This window comes from Fukomys damarensis, unplaced genomic scaffold (assembly GCF_012274545.1).
Source record: "Fukomys damarensis isolate Sample0158 unplaced genomic scaffold, DMR_v1.0_HiC HiC_scaffold_8, whole genome shotgun sequence".
Taxonomy (NCBI): domain Eukaryota; kingdom Metazoa; phylum Chordata; class Mammalia; order Rodentia; family Bathyergidae; genus Fukomys; species Fukomys damarensis.
Genome location: NW_022900920.1, coordinates 25,507,840 through 25,529,798, shown reverse-complemented (window position 1 = coordinate 25,529,798; position 21,959 = coordinate 25,507,840). Strand labels below are relative to the sequence as shown.

At 32.8% G+C, this 21,959-nt stretch overlaps 1 protein-coding gene across 3 annotated transcripts in view; it reads left to right on the top strand.

The window, feature by feature from the left end:
* Shoc2 (SHOC2 leucine rich repeat scaffold protein) overlaps positions 1-21,959 on the top strand; it is an 82,290-nt gene that overhangs the window by 1,317 nt on the left and 59,014 nt on the right. Inside the window, exon 2 of one of the 3 annotated variants that reach the window (XM_010634631.3) lies at positions 3,227-3,323. The exons of 1 other annotated variant lie outside the window; for it this stretch is intronic. The gene's annotated coding sequence lies outside the window, so the exon portion shown is untranslated. Of the gene's footprint in view, positions 1-3,226; positions 3,324-9,639; positions 10,002-21,959 lie in introns of those variants that run through there. One more of the 3 variants, XM_010634633.3, reaches the window with a different exon arrangement.

Here is a 21,959-nt window from a genome sequence, read left to right as displayed (position 1 = left end):
GGTGGAACGTGCCCGCTGGCTGTCTCTGGCGCTGGCTTTCAGGGATAGAGGAAAAGTAGTCTGAACTCCCCCCCCCGCCGCCCGCCCCAGCTCGTTGCCAGAGGCTTCGGGGCAAAACGATTTTTTCCCAGCCCCTCCGTATCCATTGTCTTGTGCCATCCCCTCCCCCACGCCTAGGTAGAATTGTGACTCCTCCGAAGCGTTAATTTGCCTTTGTGTTTTCTCTCTCAGAGGGTTGGTGTTATTGTGGTAGTGTGGATATACGAACAGGTGGATTGAATACCGATTCGGGAGTTGGAGAGAAGATGCTTTGTGTGTGTGTTTTAAATTCAGCCCTTGCAGTTGGCGATTTGGTTTTGTCTCTCAGTTGGTTTGTATCATCGGGTGCGATGAGAATAAAAGAGGAAGAACTGTTTTGCAACCTACCCCCCAAAATATTTTTCAAGTCTCTGGGGATGCTGAAGCAAAATTAGGTTGCAGATGTGCACTGTGTATATATTGTTTCTCTCGGCAAAAACTACCAGTAGTCTCTAAACGTAAACCTTTGTAATCTTGTACACTTTTCTTCGATAGCAGGGAGTCTGATATCTACTCAGGGATTACTGAATCAGAAGTTTTTTGTTTTTTCAGAATTCTAAGTCATACTGTATAACCAAATATTTTAGTATCTAGATTATCGACACTGATAGTTTTAATTCTTAAAGACCCTAATATATTTAATGTCCACTGGTACTCCTCCAGGCTATTTGTTACTATGTATTTGAAGAGATTTAGCCATTTTTTACAATTTGTAACCTTCGGAAGCTTATATTTATAGTTTAAACTTTACAAAGTGTGATTTTTTTTTCTGAGACAATGACAATTTTTAAGAGTAAGATACATAAATGATCATTCACATACGGAATTTAGAGTGAATATGGGTAAAACTTTTGTACCTTTTTGGACATAAAGCTCACCCCAAAATTTTTATGTTGTTATGAATGTGTATTTGAAAAATAGAACACAGAATTAAAGGTTTTTGTCTCGGGTTTGTAATTTTCAAATGAGTTAAATGTTACGGAAAGCTGACATGTGAAAGAGTCTTGACTTCTTAGTTTTGGATATGGCCTTAAAAGGTGCTGCATTTTCTCAAGGTGCTTACTCAGTTTCTGAAGAAACAAAATTTTCAAGTTTTAGAATTTTTGTTAGAAATTTTTATGGATTAAAGAGTGATGCTAAGAGATACATTATTTGCAGCTGGGTTTTTTTTTTTTTTTTTAGCTTTTAATCTTTTGTTATGTTTGCTAGAATCGTGCTTTTAAAATACTACTTTTTCTTTTGTGACTTGAGATGGAGTAGAATGACCCACACCCCCAACTCCTTAACCTACCACACATAAACTGGAATTGTTAGTTGAATACACCCAAGGATGGCTTCCAGATAGTTGCCGGTATATTTTGTGCTTTAGTTTATCCATATGGATTTTGGAAGGAGGGTGAATAAAAATTAGATATTTTGAGGAGTAAATTTCAGTCGTATTTGTTTTGAAAGTATGCTTGGTTTTCAGTATTTGTTATGTAACGTTTCTGGAATTCTGGAACCTTGTGCTTTTTAAGCAGTTAAAAAAACTTATTTGTCTTATAATGAGAAGATATTTAAATACAAAACCTTACTGTATTTTGACAAAAAAAGTATATATGTTGATGAATGCGTGGTTTTTGAAGGGTGAAGATTAAAAGAGTTTCTTAAAATTCAGGTTATTGTGTCATTCTTGTGTCCTTCATATATGAAAAAAAATCTTCTGAATAGTTGCTGGTATATTTATAACAAAAGAAGACCAAAAATAAAAAACAACCCTAAAACAATAAAAAAGCAACTAATCAAACCAATTAATTCACAAGTTCTTTAGTGAGTTCTAAAGTTTGTAGCTCAGATTTGATGCAAAAATTCTTGAACTTGTTTATGAAATATCAATTATGATAGGAAATAGGCTGGTGGGGAGTATTTTGTAGATGAATATATGAATATGGCTATAATTTAGCAGTAGAGCAATAGAATATACTTTTATGTGGTATTTAAGAAATAAGCCCTACAAATATTAAGTTGGTAGATAACTTATTTTCCACTTGCTGTATTTCATGCATATTTGTATTTCAAATATTCATGCATTTCGTGTTATGCATTAGACATTCTTTCTATAATTTAGGGCCAATAGAATAAAGTATGAATGTAACCCATCTGCTTTCCTTGTATCCCTATTTTAACTATTGAGTGCGCTCTTTTTTGTTACGTTATGTAACATTAAATTTGTGTCCTAATGATCTTTAAAAATTTTTTCTCTATTAAAAGTTAAACTTTTGTGTTTTTCTACTTCCCAGTCAAAACTTGATTTTAAAATGTGGAAATTCTTTTTTTTACAAATGACCTGTGATATGCTTGAACTTGTTACGTTCTGAAATGTTGCTCATTAATGCAGTTTGACAGAAACAAGTGAGTCTGAAAAACTTGTTACGTTTTAAAATAGGGAACTGCATTATTTTAAGGTAAAATAGTATTTATTTGAGTATTTTCTCCCAACTTTTTAGTACAGCATCTTTAATTCAGCAAAATTCGAACACACAAAAAATTATAATTACAAAGAGCCTTAAGGTTTTTGAGATGTTGGTGATATATATGCTTCTTGAGAAAGTATGTGGTTCCCATTATCAAGATTTAAAAGAAAACTGATTAGATATCGCACTATATATCTCATTCTGACTTCTCTGAAGATCAGTACTGATTGCAAAGAGGTACTACCTTCAGTAAGTTTAAGGATTTTATATAGGAAAGGGTTAATGTATTGCTTGTAGCTAAAACATTAAAGGAGATCTTTTAAAAGGGTGATATTGAGTCCCTGTGTGAAATTAACCTTTTGGCAGTCTATTTTGTGTTTATAGTACTGTGAAGACTTCTAATGTTTAAATATATTAATTGCCTTCCATTACTACCTAGAAGTCCTATAATTTTAATTAATTTCAAAGCTGATTAAGATACATCTTTAATTTGTTTAGTGTCTTGAAAATAACATGGAAATGGCTTGTTCTGAGTAGGTAATTTGTAGACCCTGGAATTAATTTCATCAGTTAGATTTAGGCTTTCTCAGTTTTAAAATTTTATGTTGTTGTATAGCACTCTTTCTGCTTTCAAGACTTTCTTAGTTTTGCTAATAGTCTTTAACTTCAGTTTTGTTCTACATTTCTTACTACAGTTTCATATTCACTACTGCCACAAAAGATCTTCCCAATGCCTTGTATGTCTCATCTTCATAGGATGCAGAGTTAAATACATCATGTTTCCTGCTTTCAGTAAGTTTAAAGTTTGTCTCTCAAACTGGTCAAATCAGTAGTTATTTATACAATGTGATAAGTGCTATAATAGCAGTATACCCTGGCCAGCACCTGTGTGGTAAAACAGCGTTCAAGCATACCTGACAGTGCTTTCTAGAAGACAGGACCTGAACTGAACTCCGGAGGAATAAGTATGATAGGTGAAGTGCAGAAAAAGGATAAAGGTGGGAGAAGATAAGGTCTGTTGGGAAAATTGTTGGGAAATAACTATTTGGATTCCAGTAATATCTTTGGTTCTTACAGTAGACTTTACTTGAAAGCTTATGTTTTAACATTTATTTCTTGTATGCGTAAGTCCTTTAATTGTTAACCTGGATTTTTTTTTTTTTTTTTTTTTGGTACCAGTGATTGAACTCAGGACCTTGCACTTGCGAGGCAGGCAGTGGAACCACTGAGCTAAATCCCCAGCCCAACTGTAAACCACTTTTAATGCTGAGAGGCTGTTTCCAGGCAGGCAGTGGAACCACTGAGCTAAATCTCTGGCCCCTGAGGGGCTGTTCCAGATTACCTTTAAAACTTTTACCTGTGTAAAATTTTCATTGATATTTTAATGAAATGCAATACGAATATATCAGCCTAATGTGTGATAATTCCCAGATTTAGAACTTGGGTAATGATAGTATGTTTCAAAATCAGATTTAAATATCCTTTTATGCAACATGTTAAAAGTAGCATTTTTAGCCCCCTTAACTTGTGATAAATTTTTATTATATAAACATTAAAATGTACTTTTCAGAGTATATTTTAAACCTTTTTCCATATTCCCTTGACAGTGCCACTCTTTAGGTATGTCATTGAATAATGAATAATTACACTCTGGTAGAAGACTTTGTATATTCTTCTATGATCTCAAAGATTGAACAATTTTTCATACACTATGATGTAATGCTTCTTTAAGGGCATAGTGAGGCCCATTTAGATATTGCAAACTCTCCCTCAAGGGCCATAGTTTTCCATTTTTAAGACATTTTCTCCCAGTGATTTTTTTTGTTCTGTTTATTATAGAAATTTGAGAAATCTAAATTTTTCACATTTTAGTAGTTACCGTAAAAACATTATAACATCTTATCTCAAGGTTTTTAGGAACCCAAAGCTTTCTGGTATTTATTTGCTTACCTACTATCCCATGAACCTTTTCCTGATTAAACTAATCACCCTTCGGGCCTAGGTTCTGTTACATCACTTGTGAGACCTTTGATCTTTGTTTATGTTCTCCTGTTTTATAGTCCCTTCCTTTTTTATAACACCCATCATTTTTGTAATGATGTGTTTAATGTCTGTCATTTTTGCTAAACTGTAAGCTTCATGTTGATCACTGAGTATGACGATTTTTACTATTTCTCCAGTATACAATGCCTAGTAGAAAATTAGTTTTAAATTAATGATTTAGAGCCCCAAATAAACAACAGAGACATCATTATGTTCTTGTTCTTATTAAGTGTACATTTCTTGCCCTTAGATAGCCCCTCAGTTCTTAATGTAGGCCTTTTAAACTCAAATGTGTGACTTAAAAATGTTTGGTAACCAAATGTTAAAAGGACTGAAATATTCCTAGAGGCCCAAAGAGAGTTGAACATCAGAACCAAGGGTGAACACTTAAAACAATTGCAAGCCATTTAACAACAACAACAAAAAGTAGTTTATAGCCAACTAATGTAATAAATATGTAGTATCTTTTCAAGGCACATTTTGTTTTATACCTAGCATAGTACAGCAATGATAAAGATCTAGGACAGAGAAGAAAAGGTTAATCCCTATATTTTGTTAAAGAGGATAAAAGACAATGTTTTTCAGAAAGGATTTCATGAAATTGATACAGTTTAAAACTTGGTAATGTGTTAAGCTTCTATTATTGAAAAGACTTGCTTAATGAATTGAAATAGTAGGTACACTAGTATTTATTTATTGAACAAAATAAATTGAAGCAATATGAAGGTACCGAATCCCTGCACTGTACTATTTGCTATCTTATAATTTGTAGACGGAGGCTTTTTCACTTAACCACGTGTATTTTGTTTACTTCGCTATGAAATATGTAAAATTGAGTAACTGAACATGTTTTTCTTGATCAGTGTTGAATGAAAACATAACCTGTAACAATGATATGACAAAATGGTGTAAATATTGCTGTGACTTTTATTCTGTTACAGAGCTTTATTCTTTTGGCTTCTGCTAATCACCTGGACTGGGAAAATTAGATTGGAGTTCAGAACAAATGTTTTGCTATAATTATGTGGTGTCCAAGAAGTTGACATGAAAATAAGTTGTATTTCATTCACCTTTGGTTTGTATATATTTGGGATATAGAATTCAGCATTTCACTAGAAGGCTTTAGTTCTGATTCAAATACATTGTAATTTACTATTGTGCTATCTTGAATTCTGTAACTATAGAAGGATAGGTAGAAGAACTAGCTATTTACTTTGTTGCTAAAACAAATACTGGTTTATCTACCATGTGTTAATTACAGTTCTGAATTCATAGAAGTGGGATGCTTAATCTAGGCAGCTTAAAATAATAAGGTCTTATGATTTAATCTTGAAGATAATCATTTCTGTACTTTAGAAGGAGTGATTTAAAATTCTTAATACTAGAAAATATGGCCTTGTTTCAGAACACCCACTAAGCAACTGTGGGAATGTAGCATACTAAATGGCTGGTAGTGCTGTAATATTTTTTAAAAATTTCCCCACCTCCTGTTATGTAATAGTTTATAGTAATACATATAGAACATGAGTATTTGAAAAATGTTCTGTACAAAGTGTATTTGAAGCCAAAGTATATGTGAGGTTGTGTCAAGCTTTGTGTTGGGTGCCGAGGACCTAAAGATGATCAGATTATATAAAGGTGGTCAGTAAATGTTTGATGTAAATTTGGTGATATATATTTTGGTTGCTATAAAGTATGAAGGCAAAGATTATTCTGGGGTTTATAAAAATTTATTTAAAAATGAAATCACTCTTTTCAAAACACAACTTGAAAAATTTTGACAGTTTGATAACTGATAGAAACATTACCATGATGCTTACATATATTTAAACATTCCAGTGAAAATAATTTTTGCTTAAAATGTTTTTTCAGAGTGTGTGTATCCAAATATTGCAGCAGTAGGTTAACCTATGAAAGCTAGATACTGAAATTGATTAGAAACAATTAAGAATAATTTTTGTTATTTAGAAAAATAAGTTTACAAAGAGATTTGATGAGGTATATTTTTAGTAACTTATAGTGTTAATTTTGAAAAAGGCACCAAGTTAATTGCATTAATTGCACAGAAATTGATATTACAGTTAGGTGTTTCATTTTAAGGATTTTTTTGTGATCTACAAAAGGAAAGAAAAACTGGCTTTAAAAGTCAGGTGTAAAACTCTTGTAGTCTTGGGTCTATGAATAATACTTTAATGTATGACTAATTATCTGCAAATTATAAAAAATTTATCTGGCCTTTTCTCAACTAGAGCTGAATTATAATTGACATTTGCATGTATATATAGGAGTACTGTGATAACTGATGTTAACAGTGGTCTTGTGGCAAGATCTAGATTTTTGTTTCATCAAAGAAAGTTGAAATTAAGTTTAATATAATTAAAGTTTTACCATTTTTGTTATATTCAAATTCTTTGAAAATTGATAATCTATAAATGTTGATTCATGTGTTGAAAATTAAAACATTTTAACATAAGCACATGTAATTCCTGTGACCATTATCCAGTATGTATAACTAGACAAACTGGTAATCTTTTGAGTTCTTTTAGGGGTAAAAATCTTTCAATCCTTGGTACCCCCCCAAAAAAGTAAAAATCTTTTTGTTAAATAATTTTTTTTCCTTTCTTGTGTGATTTAAATAATTTGTCACTTGCTACCTGTAAATTACTAAATTACTTTGCATATTTATGGGGGTTTTTTTATATCAGGGTTTCTGTAATTTAAGTGGCACTTAAATTGTGTAATTTATCTTAGCCTGCTCCTACTGCTGTCATAACAAAGTAGCATAAAGTGGTGACCTAAACAAAAAAAATAAAAGTTTTACAATTCTAAAGGCTAGAAAGTCCAAGTGTAAGGTGCCAACTGACTCTTCCTAGTGTGGACTCTTTCCTTCCTGCTGTATCCTTTCTTTGCTGCTGTCTGGTCTTACAAAGGCGCTAGTTAAGATGTCGTTTTTATAACTTCATCTCAATTCATCAACCTTCCAAAGGTCCTGTCTCTATCATCACATTGGGTTCAGTATGAGCCATAGCAAGGAGTTCAGTCCTCAGAAGGATTATATTCAGTTACTTGTTGGAAATTGTAGGGTTGCATTTATTGTGTTAAATTATAAAAATAATATGTTAAATTATAAAAATAATACAATAGGGCCGGGGATTTAGCTCAGCGGTTCAGTGGCCTGCCTTGCAAGCACAAGGACCCGAGTTCAATCCCCGGTACCCCCCCCCAAAAAAAAATAGAATGACTGCTACCTTTGAATAGTTTTGAAAGCTTCCAGGGGAGAAATTTCTTACTAACCTGAAGTTAGTTGCACCTAATGTGTTTCCATTGATCTTGTATGTGAATTAGTTCTGTTTTGGATTATTTTAAAAAGTACAGAGGTCTCTTTAGGCTCTATGAAAGGTACTACCTCAGATTCAGTTGGCTGCTTAAGGATGCTTTTCTCCCCTTATGAACAGTAGCATTTTCTTGAGCATGTTAATTTTGTTGGGCACTTTGTTTTTTGGTTTTGGTCTTTCAGCCTTCTACTTTTGAAAATTATTTTTTAACCTCTTAAACCAAAACCAAGGCAAAATAAAACAAAACCTAAAAGATAGCTTTATGTGATTTGGAGAGGGCAACCATTTATTTTTGTACTTTAAATTATTTAAAATAATAAGGACATTTTTAGATCTTTATAAACAGGTAAATACAACTGTAATCTTGCCATTTTTAGATATTGATATAAAAAGGAGTTATACAGAGTTGATTTTAAGTAGGCTATAAGAAAAGCACCATGCATGAGATAAAGCTTTGTCATTCAACTGTTTTCATTGAACAAATGTGTATTTAGCGCTTGTGTGTGTGCATAGTTTATAATAATTGTGAAGGATTTTACAGAGAAAAATTGTTTTGTGTAAGGAGCAGGTTGTCTAATATGCAGATAAAACTAAGTTATTCAATAAATGTAAGTGTTCTTTGTGTTAAGTATTACTTAAGCCCTGGGATATAACTAGGAAAAAGCCTATTTATTTTCTATTTTCCCTTTACCTTTAAATGAGTCATCTAGCTGGCAAATGTAATACTGGGTGGGTGCTAACTGTTCTGATAGGGAAAACTTTTAAGTGGAAGCACAGAGATATATAGAAAGGTTTTTCAATAAGTGGAAGTTTTCTCAGTAAAGAACTATAAATCCATGTTTCTTGAAGAGAATAGCTTGTGCAAAGTAAGAGTATTGGACACAAGAAATGGCAGCCCATGCAGGATGTGAAAGAAATTCATGTAACCAGACTGTAAAGTGGACAAATTTGTGACTGAAGCAAGCAGGGGCTAGATCTTGAAAGGCTTGATGACTACTTCTAGGAATTTTGAATTTTATCCTGAGGGCTCCAAGTTTTTCAAATTGGACAGCAGTAACCTGGTTATATTTGACTGAAAATTACTGTAATTATAGTCAAGTGATTTGATTAGGTTAAGAACAGGATGAAGAGTGGATATAAAATGGGGAGCTCAGATAGAAGGCTGCTGGAGGAGAGAATTCCACTATCGCATCATACTCTGTAGTGCAATAGTGGCATTGAGAATGAAGAGAAGTTAATGAAGTCAGAAGAAATTTTGGGAGAAGAATTAATAGGATTGGTGATTGTTGAGATGTGAACATTGAAGGAGAGAGGAATCAGAATGACATCATGGTTCCTGGCCTCCTCTCACCTAAAATTTTTAGCTGATTTCTGTTTAGATACTACCTTTGAGAAGCTTTCCTTGATTCGTTTGGCCTCCAAAACTTGGTTAAAATGCCTTACTTTTGTGCTTCCAAAGACATACTATTTTTTTGCTTTCTCTCTTTGTCTATAAGCTTACAGGCAAGGACTGTGCCTTACTCTTATTTCATACTTAGTATCTTGCATGATTACATTTATTATGTATAAAATGTTGATTGAATGAAAACTTATAACAATTTAAATGTTCATAATTGGAGAAAATTGGTTTTCTCAAAAAAAAAACTCAAAAAATATTGAATAACTAATAACTTGTTTTGCAACTTGAAAGTGAATCAGGTATTTCTATGACTTTCAAATACCGCTTTTAAAAACAGTGTATATTTTAATTCTCACTTGAAGTGCTATATCAATTAAGTCTTTTATGGACTACAATAAGTCCTCTACTTACCAACACTCCAGTTGAGAACTTTCACAGATACAAATAAATCTGTTACTAACAAATGCAAACAGATTGGGGAAGTAGCTCACGTGCAGACACCGTCACAGTCGGCTTCTGGGCGCTCACTGCACAGCGCGACAGTGCACAGCAGCACAGTGCTCAATCAGAGCTGAGGATGTCCGGAAGCAGGAGGAAGAGCAGTGGTGATGTGGAGTAGTGAGCTGCTGGGAAGGGCAAAGCAGTAACCATGGAAACAAAAGTGAAAATACTGTACTGTACCACAAATCTAAGGTAATTGTAAAAGCAAAAACTATCCTTGTACTCTATTATACTACAATTTTAAGGTAACTGTAAAAGTAAAAATAGTTTCTTTATAGTATTTGTAAAGTGTGTTTGGGTTTTTATACTATATATATTTATATGTACATTAGACACATTTTGTTGGTCTTAGGAATTTAATCCAACTTAGTAAGTTCTCCCAGAATAGAACTGTTCTAAAGTCGGGGACTTACAGTAAGTATTACAGAACATTATTAAATGAACATTGTTATTTTGACTGTCTTGTATTATGTCATCAGGCTTTCTTCATAAATTTTAATTGGCTTTTTTGTCAATTTAAAATTGATATAATCAAACTGTCAGCTTTAGTTTTTTTTCTCTGTTTCAAATGAAACTAGAGTAACTTTTTTGTTTTTGTTTATAAAGGAATTATTGCTCATTTTATGCTTAAAATATGCATACAGAGATGAAAATGAAGGGTGACATTAATATTTGAGTATTTTTCTGGACTTTAAACGTTTATGTATACTCATAGTTTTGAATGAGAGGATTAAATTAAAAGAAAAACCATAAACGGAGGAAAAAGTATTTAGAACATTGTATATAAGATATTAATATATTTCATACAAAGGATCCTAATAACCAGTATATAACCAAATAACACAAAAGAAATGGGAGTCCTAAACTTCAATTCTGACAGGAGATCAGGCAAGTAATGAAAACAGGAGTGCAGTAGGGCAGGTGTATGACATGGGCGAGTTGAAGAGCACTCAGAATGATCAAGTCTGTTCCATGCTGGTTGATTGTTGGCATTAAGAAATACGGACCTAGTGATACCCAAGTCTCTTTTTTTTCATGAGAGGTACAACTCTGCATTTTTATATGAAGTTCTCAATTAATAAATTTTGGTATAAATTAAGAAACATTAGAACCATAATGTATGTTAAACATAATGTAGCTATAAGTTTTGTTTGAATACCTCAAATGGTAAAAGAGTAGAAAGATTGACGCATTAACACAGATTAAAATAACATTTTATACATTAAATGGAAATGCAAAAAATTAATAATTTGAAAGATTGGGAGAATATAAATTGATGGAGGCTCTTTGGAACAAGGCAGTTTGGAACTACGTATAAAAATTTAAAGGGTATACTATTTTTGACTAACATTTCCACTTTCAGCTGTCTGCCTTGTATAAATACTAGTTCTGATGAATGAAGATTTATGTTCAATAAGGTATCCTTGGTCCTGGCCAAAAAAGAAAAAAAAATTAAGTTTAATTATGCAAATAGAAACAATTCAATGTGGGTTGATATAGGAATGATTAAATTATAATATAGCTGTATTATAAATGACAGCAATAATGTATGAACAAATAGTAGCAATAAGGAGGTGTGAAGTCTTTTCCTATGTGGAAAGAGCTCAAAATTGACTATTCATTTTATATGCAAAATTCTAATATATTTATATAAACATACACAAATACATACATACTGTATGTGTAGGGGATTGTGTAGGGTGTTGTACTAAATCCTCATCTTTGTTTTTTCTTTTCTTTTCTTTTTTCTCCCTCTCCTTTTATTTTTGAGTCAGGGTCTTACTGAGTTACCCAGGCTGGCCTGCACCTTGTGACCCTCCTGTCTTAGCCTCCCACGTAGCTGGGATTATAGGCATGCACCACCATGCCCAGTTCTGACATTATTACTAATGCCTGTAAAATGTGCCATTGTATGTCACCATAATTTAGTCTATTGATGTACATGTAGATACTTCCAAAGTCTTGCTACTTGTATGCATATTGCAGTTTATTTATGTATGTCTTTGGAGTGTTGTCTCAGAAGATGGGTTCCTTCTGTATTTTACATGGTGACACATTAAATATCTGAACTTTCATAGATTGAGGAAGTTTGTGTTAGAGTTTATTTGTATGATACTGGAATTGAGTAAATGTGCCTTAGACATAGTAGTCAGAACTAACTAGAATACTGGAATTGAGTTTGGTCATACTAGGTTCCTTCAGTTGTTTGTAAAATAGTAGTTTCTGTTCAGTGCTTCTAGTACAAAATTCAAAAGATAGAGAAGCACAAAAATTTCTCTCCCATTCTGAAATGTCCTAGTTTCTCTTCCTAGTAAACCAGTATTGGTTTTGTTTTGTTTTATGCTGGGAATTGAATTTAGGACCTTGTGTATGCAGTTTTATGTATTTTCTACAGATTTTTTTACATATATGGAGAGTTCATATATATGTATTTTTTCATAAATGGGAGCGTATGAATGCTTCTCTACAGCTCAGAGTGTTCTTACTTGTCTATGATAATATCCAGCATTTATATAGTATTTTGTTTGTTCTAGGCCCTGTTCTAACAAATGTTTGATATTATTCTTCATCACAACCCTGAGAAACAGATATTTATTACAGAGAGAGAAATCAAGGCACAAAAACTTTAAGTAACATGCTAATAAGTGGTGGAGCTGAAAGTTAACTCTAGCAGATGTATATATATAATAAGATTTTAATATTAAGATAATATGTGTGCATATAATAGCATCACTATTAGCCTGTTTGCTATACAACAGTTTTTTTCTTATCAGATATGTTCTAAGGCACTCAGTGGACTTGTCAAAGTGGATGATACTGAACTATATGTGTATATATATTTGTGTGTGTGTATAGTTCTTTTCTATAAATACCCACCAATGATAGTTTGATTTATAAATTAGGAATAGTGTGAGATTAACCATATGGAATAATAGTACAGTTATTCTAGTAGGACGGGAGATAAGACAACAGAGTCATGAGATATGACGACTTAGAGTATGCAGTGTAAGGATACTAGACAAGGGGATTACTTCACGTCCTAGGTGGAATGGAGCAGAATTGTATGACTTCATGCTATTCAGATGGGTGCATAATTTAAAATTTCTGAATTGTTTATGAAATTTTCAGATTGTGACTTACTGAAGATAACTAAAACACCATGTAAAACAAAAGTGTGGATAAGAAGGATACTTCTATACTGACTGAATTGTTTCATATCAGTACATAGTTACTGCTCCATTCCTTTAAATAACTGTGTAGTCTTTTTATTGCTTAAACACTAATGTTTGATCTAACCAGTCTTTTGTAGGGGTAACAATTAATGCTACTATCAGTATCTTTGTTTTTGTTTAATGTCTGTATCATTTTGAATATGTAAAGTCTGCATAGTCTTTTATTTTCATTCTTTCAAATTTGGGAGTAGGGAGTCTTGAATTCATGTAGTTGTTCTGTGATGTAACCTGAGACTTTCTTTTAAATGGTGTATTCATCTCACTTAAGTTCTTTCTGGCATTATGCTTATTTGCTGAAATTTATAGCTAAAGGATTGAGATAAATTAAGGTATAACAATAGTAGTATACTTAACTATATAGAGCAGTGCAGTAAAAAGATACAAGCCTGTCTAGGTCCATTCTTTTAATTTTGTTATGCAACACTGTCGGGAATTGCAACATTTATATTACATTCTGTAACCATGAGTGTATCTTTTTAAAAGAAGATTAGGCCACTATTTAAATGGATTCAATGCTTGAAATTTCTTTTGTTAAAGTTTCTCTTTTTTATCTTTTGTATAGCTGAACTTCATCTTCTAGTGTTTTCTTCAGGAGCAGTATTCCTTGAGGTTTTGCATATATAATGGTATTGAGCTGTTGCTTTTATACTGGACTGTATAGTCTGGGTATAAGTACTTGAGGCACACTTTTTCCCTTGAGTACTCTTATAGGTATTTCTACTGGTTTCCAGCATTGATTATCCTCTTTCATTTTTAGGTAGCAATATTTCTGCCTGTGTTCTCAACAGATTCTCTTTTTAAATTCTTGAAGTATAGTAATTTTACTAGTATTATGTTTATGATTAATCTATACCTATTTTTTTTTTTTTTTGGAAAAGGTTTGCCTTCTCGAGCAGCATGATTTCCCTGATCATTGTTGTTGACTCTTTCATTATATTGTTGCCAAAGGAGGTCTGTGAAAGCTTTGAGTTCTTTAGTATGTTTTAGATGTTGATTCTTTTTTCATCTGAATCTAAAAATTGAACTTTCATCTGAATCTGAACATTGAATTTTCATTCTCTAGATTCTGCCAGTAGAATATTTTTACTTTCAGGCCTTTGATGTAATAATGTTAGTGCTGGAATAATTTGTTTTTCTGAGGGGCATCATATTTGAAAAACTTTTTTTTCTTTGAGATGAGAGTCTTGCTATGTTATCTTAGTTGCTCTTGAATTTGTGATCTTCTTGCTCAACCTCCTGGGATTACAGGAATATGCCACCTTTCCCAGATCTGAAAAGTCTTGTTGATAGCAGCTAGTCTCTGATTTGAATATATTCTTGTATTTGTTTGACTCCGTTCTCTTTTACTTATTCTTTGTCCTTTAGGAAGAACAAGGTGGCAACTAAGAGAGGCTAAATATTTTTTTCTACTTCATTTCTTCTCTCTGACTGACTATATTATTTTCTTAGTCGCAAATATCACATCTAATAGACTGAGAAAATTTTAGTGCTTGGCAGATTATTGGAGCTTTTAGTTATGTCTTTGTTGTGTCATATTGATAACTTTGTTGGTCCACTTACTGATATGCTTTTCAAAATCTTAATTTTTAATAATTTTGTAAAAATCTCTGAGCTCTAATTTATCTAAGTGACCTGTATTCACTACTAAATAGTGAGACTGTGAGGCCTAAAACATTTGAGAGAGATTAATAGGTACTCCTCAGAAAAGGCTTTGTTACCCATATACATTTGAGAAATCTTGTACCTTGTGAATAATGTATTCTGAAGCATATGAAGCACACAAATAATTTCTGTGATAACAATATAATTACATTTGAAACTCATCCTGAACCTGTCTGACCTGTAACTATATAGAGGTGGTAGAAATACATTTTGGGAAATCTTGAGAACATATTAGCTAATATTTTTGGATTCACATGTTAGGGTTACCTATAGGTGTGGCAACTTTAATACACTTTTTAATATTGATAAATTCCTACTGTTCTAGTATGTAAATATACTTAGAACATTTAATTACGATAGAGTTTTTGCTATAATCTGAAGTGTTTTTGACCTAGGAATTTGATTTTCCAGATTGAAAGTAATTCTTGAGTACCTACTGTGTATTAAACATGCAAAATTGGTCATCTCTGAAACTACTTTGCATTAAGGCTTAGTAATAAGTTTTAGCACTTTAAAATGTTTATGATGTCTTATAGCTTCCCAGACTCAATTTTCAAATGAAAAAGCCTAAGCCACAGAAGTAGTTTTTACCATCATGTTGAAATTTATTAAGGACTTCAGAACCAAAACCCCATTTTCGGATCTTTCTTTTTTAAAAAAACTGCATTTTCTTTTCAATATATTACTTTTAAGCACATTCCTTTTTAGGGGGACATTAGCTAAATGTTATCCATTTAGCAGAATTGAGGGAAGGGATTGTGTCACTTTGTTGTCAGATTACAAACTGAGTCAAGTTTAATATAGTCACATACCCAAGTAAGTCTTTGGACATCGCGTTTGTTTCTTACTCATTTGAATGACTCATTTTTCTCTTTCCCACTCCTCAAGGCAAGAGAAAAGAACAGCTTTAAAATAAGAATGTGCTGTAATCATCAGTATTACTACTAAGGAATAATTAGTGCTTTGTTTTAAGAATTGATACATGGACCTAGAAGTTTTTTTCTGAATGGAACTGCAGCATCACTTCTTACTTGTCATTTATAGAAAGATTTACCTATATATTCTATTAATGGAAAATAGACTAAGAGTAAGAGTAGTCTCTAAGGTATTGAATTTAAACTTATAAAATATTGTATATTTTAGTATACTTTCCAGAAAGATACCACTCAGTAAAAAATAATTTAGGTCTAGGTTAGAGGAATTATACACTCAGATACATCATTGGAAGACAGTTTTCTTTTAAATGACAGACTGACCAGTAAATTAATAGTGTAATCTGTAGCATTAGGACTCAGATGGGGGGAAAACAAAAAATTTTTTTTTTGGTACTAGGGATTGAACTCAGGACCTTGTACTTGTGAGGCAGGCACGGTGCCACTGAGCTAAATCTCCAGCCCTTATATTTTAAAGATAGACATTTGGATTTTCTGTATTCTATTGGTTACCAGATTATAGAAAGCAGTACTAACTTTTCAGATCTTTTTCTATCAAACATTTACTTTGGTACATGTATCCAATTTTGATTATTTACATGATTGTATTTCCTTAATCTAAAATTGAGGTGTCATTTTAAGAGTTAGAGCTATATTAGACTCATAATTACTCCATATGATCTGTTGTTTTTGGGTAAGTCATTTAAGTTTTCTGACTTTAAATTTTGTTATCTGTAATTGGGAATTGATATGCTTCAGAATAGTTAGAATGACTTAATGAGATGACTTAAACACACTTGCTCAGTGCTTGGCATATACCAGTTGCTTAATAAATATTTTCAGCTGCCACAAATACTGTAATGTTGTCAGATTCTTCCTTTAGAACAGGCACACTGAAGCACATGCCTTTCCAGGCCAATCGGATCTACATTCCTTTGATGATTGCCCTTTAAAGTTACATCATCCCTTACTGTAAACTGAATATTATTGGGATGTCTTATTTCATTGATAGGTCCTCTATGTATTAGCTGAAGAATCTGACAGTGTACTCTTTTTAGCACTAACCTTTCAGAATTTGGTCTGAAATTTCTTTACTTTATTCCCTGTTATTTCTTTTCCTTGTCTCTATCTTTTCATCCACTCATGTATTTTCCTGTGTGAGAATAACCTAAGTTTATTAACTACTGTGGTGAATTCCTTTTGCATTTATCTTTGTCTATCTGAGTAGTTTCATGTATAATTTCTAGTGTTCAAATTTCTAAATCAAAAAGTACGTAAAAATGGGTGAATATTGTCAAAATGTCTTTCAAAAAGGCTTCAACAGATGATGCTCACCAGCAGACTATGATAAAGTGTCCATTTCTTTCTATTTCTTACCAGCACTATTCTTTTTGTATTTTCATCAATTTGGTAAGTTGTAAAATTGTTTCTTTACTTTCTTGCCTGCCTGTTCGCTCTAACTGCTGAAGATATCTAAGTTTTTCAGACAGGCAGAAGAGAAATTCATACTTTGAGCATTTATTTCAAAATAGAAACATAACTTTTGATTTTATGAAACTGACTTATCAAACGTGTTAACTTAGTATCTTAACGTTCCTTTACACTTAACTGTAGTTGAGAAATTACCTTTTAAAATTTGATGTTTGTCAATTCCTTATGTGTTCTTATGTGTGTTCTATACATCAGTCTTTTTGGTTTTCCCCAGACACTAGGCAGATATGCAATTCAGTTTTGACATGATCAGGAGTTAGTGTCTGATTCCTTAAGGTAAAGGAGTCAGTGTTAAGAGACTGAGCCACACTTCAGACTCCAATCATAAGTCTGGGCTACATATATTTCTGACCAGCTGGCTAATGAAACTTCCTCAGAATCACTGATTTATTAGCACAGTTCATAGACCTCAATAAGGAATTACTTTCTATTACTGGTTTATTATATCGGATACAACTTAGAAACTATTGGAAGAGGTACATAAGGTAAGATCGGGAGAAAGGGGATAGAGGTGTGAATATTCACCTCTTCCAGTGCACCACCTTTTCAGGTACCTTAATATATTCACCACACCAGTTATTCAAACCCTTTGTTTTAGGAATTCTTTCATCACATGGGTGTAATTGATTAAGTTATTAGCCACTGATGGTTAAGTCAGTATCTAACCTGTCTCACCTCAGGTATGTGTTGGAAAGGGTAGAAATATTTTAATAGATAGTTGTTTCTAAATAACTAAAGATATTCTCTGATACTGTGTCAAAAGTTGGCATAATTTCTTGAAGTTTAATTGCAATGTAAGACTATGTCAATGAACTTTTCTTTTTTAGATATAGTGTGAGACTTGTGGGAATTTCCAAAAAAAAAAAAAAAAAAAAACCACTTCACCCAGCTTCCTACAGTGTTGATATCTTATGCAATTGTAGTACAGTATCAATATAAAACCCAGGAAATTGACACTGGTATAATGCTGTTAACTATTCAGTTTTTTTCATGTATTTCCCATTTTTCATGTATTCATCAGCATGGTGTATGGTTTTGTATATTTTTTATCCCATATATAGATTAATATAACCACCACAGTAAAAAAAAACCACCAGAATGGTTCTATTCTAATAGTTCTATTGCCACAAAACCAACTCTCCTTTCCCTACTTTGTACCTATGCCCTGCTAGCTACTATACTAGTTGTTCTCCACCTCTAGAGTTTTGTCATTTTAAGAATGTTGTGTAAATGAATATTGGTATTGTCCACAAAAACAGACCAAAATTACCTTTCTCATAAAATTTGAGAGAGATAGTTATCACCTGTTTAAACGGATAATACTAATTTGTTGGTTTTTTTTGGTACTGGGTATGGAACTCGGGTCCTTGTGCTTGCGAGGCAGGTGGCTAAACCACTGAGCTAGATCCCTAGCCTGATAATACTAATTTGAATAAGGAATGCCCCCAGAATTCACTGATTAAAGTTGAAGGTATCGATGCTATGTATAGTGTTTGAAGAAAAATTCTCTGGGGCAAAGGGGAAAGAAAGAGGATGCCCATAGATTAAAATTTCATGCTTGATATATATTCTAATAGATGGTTGTAATAGTGCTTAAAAGGAACTTAACCTGTTAAAACATTAGTTTTAAAAGTTCAGAGTTTCAAGAGGTTGCAGTGAGAATTAGAGGTATATCTGAGTAACTGACAAGTTTATTTTTATCCTTTTAAAGAACAAGTATTTCCAAAAGTGAATACTCGTATTTAATATTTTTATTTGACTTGAATGTAGACCAGCGTTGTCATTTTATGTTAACATCTTTTAAAGATTGTAATACCAATTAACCATAAGTATGACCATATAGTTCATTAGATAACATGCAGTCCTCTGCATGGAGCTCCAAGTCTCATTTGTCCCGTGGTTAGACACAATTTCTGAGGCATGCTACTATTGAAGTTGCACCTGTGAGTTGCAGCAGTCATGTTTGAAATAGTACATTTGCCGAAATTTGAGAATGTGTAACCCAAAGTTAAAGGCCTCTTCTTAAATCAATTTTTCTTCCTTATTCACAGTCCTGGAATATTACGTTCCATTTAGTTTCTCTGTCTTACAATGTTCTTGATTCTATCAGCCCTTAGATGTTACTTTCTCATTATGGACTGCCCTTTGTTATTTCCTTTTTAGTCTCCATGACCATAAGCCTTTTGAAAGCAGGAACCAAGATTGGTTTATTTAGTCAGAAGTTAGAATAATACTTTACCCATGTAAGAGTTCAGTAAATATTTAATTCATGAATGACATAATTACAGTGTTTCTTACGCTGGAGGTCTTCTTTGGACTGCTATTTAGGACGATTTACATATGTCTTATTGTTACCTTGTCATTCATGTCTCATTTATAAAAATGCCCACATAAATAAAGTTTTTGTGCATTGCATCTGTTTTTTTAATGTACTGTCAGAGCAATGCTATAGAGTAGGCTGTAGTGTCTTTCCTCCTAGGCTCTGTATTTATAAATCGTTTACCTTGTATTTTTCTAGAGTACTGTTCACCTTTGATTTTTATAGTACCTGTCAAATGTGTCACTTGTAGAAGGCATTAACCTGTTAAACAAGTGAATTACGAACTAATGAAATTATTTCTGAAGAGAAACTGCAGCAATGTCCTTTTAATATGACTCCCAAATTCCAAAAAAGCAATGATGCGACACCAGCACAACACTACTGGTCTTCCTCTGGTTATACCTTAAGGGATGTGGTACCATTTGTGCAATGTCACAAGTATTTTTTCTGTTCTCCTCGTTTAATTCTTTTAAACTGACAGCCCCATCAATTTTTATGAGATTTAATGACAACAATGCTTACTGTTTTGGTATATAATAGTCTGGCTTTTGAACTAACCCTAACTATATTTAATTTGGAAGATAGTAGAATGTATGTCAGGATATTCCTGATTAACACTCACTGTTCTTTTACCCTCATGCTAACTAAAAGTATATTTGTTTGTATTTGTACTTGGAAAGAAAACGCACTGTCTTGGTAACGTTTGTGAAATATGTGCCTTTTCAAATTAAGTATCTGTGAACAGGTATAATCTTATATGAAATTGAATCAAATTGAGAGAAATATTTTTTCAGCCTATTTGAATTGCTAATGTTTTAAAAAATTATAAAATGTTTATTTCCAAAATGTTGGGTTTTACTCCAAAATGTGGTTTTAAAATTTCCACTTAAAAAAGTAATATGCTTCTTTATAACCATATATTATAGATTTGTGTTGTCCAGTGTAGTTTATTTATTTATTTATTTTTGGTACTGGGGATTGAACTCGGGTCCTTGTGCTTGTGGGGCAGTCAGTGGCACCACGGAGCTAAAGTGCCAGCCCTCTAGTGTAGTTTTTTTATATTTTTCTTTTTAAATAATTCTGGGCTCATAGCACTTGGAGTTCTGTACCCTTCACTGTTTAATAACATCTTAGCAATTGAAATCAGGAAATTGACATTTGTATAATGCTATTAACTAAATTGCAAGTTACAGCTCTTGTTTAAGAAGGACCAGTTTTGCCAGGCATGGCGACATATGTATGTAATCCCAGTATTCAGGCAGGAAGATTGCTCTGAATTTGAGCTAGCCTCAGCTGCATAATGAGTTCAGGGCCATGCTGAACTATATAGCAAGACTGTGTCTCAAAAACAAACAAAAAGAATAGACCAGTTTTCCCATGTACTCTCCCCCACTCCTGTGGGAGTGGATAGTTTTGTGACTTTTTTGAAACTAGTACTAGTTTGTGATACATAGTAATTACATTCATCTTGGGGCATTGGCACATACACCTATTATTGCTTGTTGGTCAGTTTTACACCTCCTTCCCATTCTCTTCACTCCCTCCTTTCTAAGTTTTCCTCCTATCTCCATAGAGTCTGCCTCTGTTTGCTGCTCTTATTTTTTCTCTTTAAATTATTTATATTTTGGATCTCTAATATTAGAGAAACTATGCAATATGTAACCTATGTCTAATTTGGTTCTGTGAAATTTGATTGTATGTATAGATTATTTTTTTCTCATTGAGTTTATTGGCACATTTTAGGTTTACAGTACAGTTACATTCATCACTGGGATCTTGTACCTTTACCTGACAGGTCTTGATTCTCATTTTTTCTTCATACCCCTGCCCTCCCTTCACCCCCTCCTCCCTTCCCTATTTACAAATACTTTATTTCCATTTTTTCATTTTCTCATCATATGTGTAGATTCTTATAAGCACTGCCACAATCAAAAGTAAAGAACTATTCATCACCTACAAGAAACTTCCACATGCTACCTTTATAGTTATACTCTCAACCCAAACCTATATCATGGCAACCACTGATTCATTGTTTATCACTATAGTTTTGTAATTTAAGAATAATATGTGAGCAGAATCATATAATATGTAACCTTTTGATACTGATATTTTTACTCAGCATAGAGACCTTTGAAAACCACTCAACTTTTTGAGCACAAGAACAGTTTATTCCTTCTATTAAGTAGTATTCATTTCATTGCATGGATTTTCCACAGTTTATTCATTTGCCCATGAAATATATTTGGATTGTTTCCAATTTTGCAGTGTTACAAATAAGATTGCAAAACAGCTTATGTATATGAGTTTTTGTGAACCTAAGTTTTCATTACTCCAGGATAGATACCATGAGAGCACAATTGCTGGCTTGTGTGTTAAGTGTATATTTACTTTAGGAGAGACGGTGAGATTGTTTTCTAGAGCATGCCATCTTACATTCTCTTCAGCAGTGATTGATGGTTTCCCTACATTTTCACTAGGATGTGCTGTATTTCTTAGTTTTAATAGATGTCTG